Here is a 5722-nt window from a genome sequence, read left to right on the forward strand (position 1 = left end):
TGTGTGGTTTGGCCTTTAATTATATCTGTAACAATCCTCCCACTTCTGCTGCTGCTCTGTGCAGTGTAGGCCAGTATGCCTGGCACACGCAGCCTCAAAGGGGTGATAAATGTAATGTTTCTCTCAGGTTACAAAGCCATTTATTTCTATACTTCACAGGCGAGGGGCAACAAAGGAGTAGATGCTGGATCGAACACTACCAGCAATAGTAGAGAGTCACCATTTGTCAGTGCAAGTTGCAGGTTTACAGAAAGATTTCACTTCAGTTTACTTTCAAAAAGAAAAATTACGCTGTTGGCATGAAGATTAAGCATGCAAATGATTTACATTTTTTTTTTTTTAAGATTTATGTATTTATTTTAGGGAGCGGGAGGGGCAGAGGGAGAGGGAGAGAGAATCTCAAGCCGACTCTGCACTGAGCGTGGAGTCTGACCTGGGGCTCAATCTCAGTACCCTAAGATCACAACCTGAGCCGAAACCAAGGGTCAGATGCTTAACCGACTATGCCACCCAGGTGCCCCTACATGTTTTTTAAAATATTAGTTTGTACATTTGCTAATAGAACTGTCTAAAAGAAGGTGGTAACATTTGAATTGTTAAAAGATTTCAGTAGTCTAATATTAAACTCTTAGTATAAAAGTAAAGCACTTGACTAAAAAGTCTGGAATAGATTTTTTTTATCATTCATTTCATTCACTCATTCACTGAGTTTTTATTGAATACTTACTGTGTGGTAGTCCCAGTGCTGTGTTCCTGAAGCTTATATTGTAGTAGAGACAGACATATGTGGTATGTCAGATGGTGATACGTATCACAGGTTAATTAGTTCAGCAGATTTTTTATTCCTGTGTGCCACACACTGTTATAGGCATACATAAATCAGGCAAAAATTCCCATTCTAATGGAGAAAAATCAGTAATGGGGAGGATGCTATTTTTTATGGAGGGTGATGAAAAACGGCCTCAGGGATAAGGTGACATTTGAGTAGGATCCTAAAAAAAAAAAAAAAAAAAAAAGGGAATGATACAGTTATCTGTGAGAAGAATGTTCCAAGAAGAAGAACTAGTATATGCAAACATCCTGAGGTATGATACACCTGACAGTTACAAGGAATACCAAATAGGTCACTGTGGCTAGAGTGGGGAGTAGGGTGTAAGAGGAGAAAAGAAGTTAGGGATATTGTCGTTTGACTTTTATTCTGAATAAAATGGGAAGCCAGTGAGGCAGAAAAGTGACATGTTCTGACTTAATCTGATCTCTGGCTGCTTTCTTGGGGATAGACTGTAATGGGGAAGGGGTGGAAGCAGAGAGACCAATTAGAAGGCTCTCGGAATAATCAAGGTAAGATATGTTAGAGGCTTGAACCTGACTGGGGCTGGTGGAGGTTGTGCAAGTGGCTGAATTCTAGACATTTTGGAGGTGGCATAGGCAGGATTTGCTAATGGATTGAATGTGGAGTGATACAAGAGGAGTAAAGGATGTTTCCAGTGGCCACTGACTGAATTGGGAATGACTTCAGGAAGACTAGACTTGAGGTTGTGTACAGAGGAATTTTGGTTTTAGACAAATTTTAAATGACTTTTCAACTTCAAAGTGGGGCTGTCAAGTAGGCAGTTGTATCTACCGAGACTCAAGTTCAGGAGGAAGGTCCAGCCTAAGAGCCCTAAAAAACATGGGTGGTGTCATCCTGAGCCAGGAGGGGATCACCATGGGATTAAGTGGACAGAGGAGGGCTGAGCATTGACATAGATGTATATTTAGATTTGAGGTGATGAGGGGCCAGCAGAAGAGGGAGCAACCAGTGAGGTAGGGTGAATATTGGTGCCATTAAGAGAAAGGTAGGCCTCTAAGGCAAGTGGATGATAGTTTCAGGGAGGATCAACTTTTCAGGTGTTGCTGATCAGTAAAGTAAAATGGGGACTGAAAATTACCCATTGGAAGATAATGGATAACTTTGACCAAAGCAGGTTTAGTGAGATCAGGCAAAAGTCTGATTGGAGTGGGTTTGACAGAGATTGATGAAAGGAAGTGAAGGCAGCTGTTGTTTTTTGTTTTGTTTTGTTTTGAAGATTTTATTTGAGAGAGAGCATGAGCAGGGCTGGGGAGGGAGCAAAGGGAGAGAGAGAAGCAGACTTCCTGCTGAGCAGGGAGCCCTGTTCCAGAACCCTGGGATCATGACCTAAGCTGAAGGCAGATGCTTAACCAACTGAGCCACCCAGGTGCCCGCAAAAGGCAGCTATTTCAACTCTTGCTGAGTTTTCCAGAAACTAGATGTGTGAAAGAGAGTGTTTTGTTTTAGGATGCAGGCTATTACAGCTTTTGGTGTTGATAGGAATATTTGAGAGGGAAAATTGATTTAAAGAGAGGAAAGAGAAGTCTTTGAATAGGCAAGAGGGGATGGCATCTTGGGCACACAGTGGGACATTAAGCAACATTCATAGCAATGTGGAAGAGGCAGAGTATATTGGGTAGGTTGGTAGTGTGGGGTGAGATTTTTGTTACTTTGCTTGTTTTTTCTTAGTGAAATAAACTGAGGGCTGGGAGGTATTGTTGCGTATTTGAGGAAAGATGTGAAAGTAGTAGGATTAATGGGTAGTAGTATGACCACCTTGAGGTTGAAATGAAACCAGTTTTCATGGTTGTATTTTCTTCTCCAGCCACCTGATACTGAGCAGAAGTAGGAGTAGGCAGCTTTTTATCAAATTTAAGGTTCTAACGTAAGTAAAACTAATGGAGAGAGGGGCAGTGGAGGAGATGTGGGAGTGATTATAATGATGGAGAGTGGAATGTAACGGCTGAGTGAAGAGGGAATAAAGAATAGTGAAAAAGGCTGTTAGATCGGTGAGTTGGTGTAGGCTATGGTGGGGTTGAGAACTGGAGCTAGAGACTAGAGGAAGAGAGAGGAAAAGATGGGTGGTGATATTTTGGACAGGATGCTTGAAACAGATTAGGGAGGATTTGCATTATTGGTGCTTGACAAGGTCTAGGGTGTGACTTTGGCATTGATGGCTAAAGAGGGGGACCATCTAGATCAGGGGTCAGCAAATTTTCTTCTGTGAAGTGCCAGACAAATATTTTAGGTTTTGGGGGCCATAACGATCTGCAACGATTCTGCCATTGTAGGCACACATAACATGCAAATGAATGGTAGCTGTTTCTCCATAAAATTTTATCTACAAAAACAAGGAGTGGGCCAGATTTGGCCTCAGCCCTCGTTTGTTGACCCCTGGTCTAGATACTGAATAAACTGTGAGGTTTAGGGTATCAGAAGGATCATCGGCATAGATGGTGGGTATCTGTCATTGTGGCAACGTAGTTTATAGCACTTGGATTGAGTTTTATAGCTTTCATTTTTTCCCTTGGGTGTATCTTTCTACGTAAGTGTTTGAGAGGTCATGTAGAAACTCTGTTATTGAGCTCCAGGAATGAGTTAGCTAAATTTGAGTAGTGATGTTCTGTTAAATTCTTACCGGGATAAGGTACTTCATTGTGAATCTAGGCACTTAGAACATGTTCTGAGAACAGAAGTAGATAGGTGGTGTTTGGAAGCGACTATAGCCATTGGATAGATAGATAAAAATATTGTAGGTAGATAAAAATATTCAGCAAACTAGGTTTCAGCAGACTGTGCTTCAGGGAAGGAAAAAGAGAAGCTTGGTATCGTAAGGAGCTTGCTCTTTAATGAAAAACGTTCAGTAGGTGGAAGGTCAGTATCTCCTGAAACCTGTTTCCAGCCCTCTGACACAACTTGGAGTTTGAGACAGGAAATCCACAGCTGCAGTATCCAGATTATAATGGCCATATTCTTGGCGTCGGTATCCAAGTCAGTCTTGGCTGTTACACGACGCCTAGCTTTCTCAGAGTACACATTCATGTTAGGTTTGTGTAAGGAATGGATGAAAAGCTGATCTTTTTTTGGTCCCCCTTCATTTTAATTTGTTCCTTGGTTAAGAAATCCTGTTAGAATCCATATTACTGATCACAAGAAGGCATATTTTAAAAAAGCTACAAACTATATTTGAAACTGTTGGATCAAGGAATGGCAGAATTTATTAAATGGCTAATATTTCTAGCTAAACAGATTGGTTTCATGTAAGATAGATGAATTTATTTGAATAATCAATATTTAAAAAGATATATGTTAACTATTTATGAATATTGCCGCCAATATTAAGTACCTTAGAAACTAAGGAAATCTGAGGAAAAAAGCTTAGAAGCTTCTAAAATGTTCCATTATTTAAGATCCAGTGTGATTTGGTCACCTTTTCTAATCAAAGTATGTGTGAGCTCATGTTCCTGTAATCTTACAGCTTAGTTCAGATAGGGCCAGGACCTGCAGATGCTTACACACTGAAATGTGGCAGTTCCCTAAAACCTCTGAGACCTCCCCATCGGAACTATGAAAGTTCTGGTACCGGAATGAAAGGGAAGGTAAAAGGATGTTTTCAGTTTAGTTTGGCTAAGCTACTATATAAAATGTCTCTCTTGAAGAAAGCCTCTTAATGGCATACAGAGGCAGCCTGGGCCGCGGGAAGGAGAACAGATGCTAGGTATAGGCTGTAGTAGCAGAGGGGATTTTCGACCTCAGAAGACATTATATTGTCTGAGAAATCAAGAATTCTTATCTTAAGGGCATCTCAAAATAGTTCCCCAAATCTTGCTAGTGTGATGTTATCTGGCACTTGGTAAGCAGCATGGACTAGGGTTGTTTTGTTCAACAAACACATATGCAAAGGTGTGTGTTACTGAAGGGATATATACTGATAAAATACATGTTCTTAAAAAGTCTGCGGCTTAACTGGGGAGATGGGACAAGCTGCGCGTATTAAAAATCCTGACTGGAAGTGTTTGCTAATAGTGTACTCATACCTTGTATCAAAAAGAGTATCTCAAACTATTTTAGGGGAGACAGCTGACAGGATAAGCGACTCTGGAGACTGACAATACAACTAAAGTTCTCTGGGTAAGTCAAGTCAATCTTCTGCAAAATGTGGGGGTTACAAGACGACCTAAGGGCCTTTTTACCTTGAACTTTATACAGAGGGGGAAAAGCTTATAGCTCTTCAGCCCAATCTGCAGAGTTGGCGATTTTACATTTCGTGGTTTGCGCTCTATTTTTAAGGTGAAGGACATTTGTCAGGCTTACGGAGGATGTGAATCTGGTAAAAGAGCTGTAATCACGGATTTGCACTAGAAATCCAATGATCTAATTTGCAGTAGTAAACTTTAAAATCTAAATTAATGGTTTGATTAGCATACTATACTGTGTATGAATATTCTGTGCTATATTGATTAGTAAATACAGCGAGTCAAATAACTGTTTTCGAGAATATACCTAATAAGTACCCGGACTACATATGTATCACCTGGAGATATTGTGAAAATGCAGCTTTGGTACCTCTCGGGTCAGGCACCTCTCAAGTTTACTTCCCCTCTGCCCTCCCCACTGCCCATAAATTCAGTCCTTAAAGCTACAGCTATTATTAACTCAAGTCTGAGAAATGAATTTTTAGTTGTCCATATGGTCAGTATAGAAACAGGACTCCGTGATGAGAGGACAGTCTATCCACGGGCAGTAGACCAACCGTGACTTCCTGTGACGTGTCAGAGGAGGACTTGGGCTGTCTTTCAGATGTGATTAGGGCATCACCATGTAGATGACTGACTGCCGTTTATCTGCACATGAAAGAAAAGGGCTAGAAGAGCTTTATAAAAGTTTTTA

The sequence above is a fragment of the Ursus maritimus genome, unplaced genomic scaffold, assembly GCF_017311325.1.
Source record: "Ursus maritimus isolate PB19 unplaced genomic scaffold, ASM1731132v1 scaffold_11, whole genome shotgun sequence".
Taxonomy (NCBI): Eukaryota; Metazoa; Chordata; class Mammalia; order Carnivora; family Ursidae; genus Ursus; species Ursus maritimus.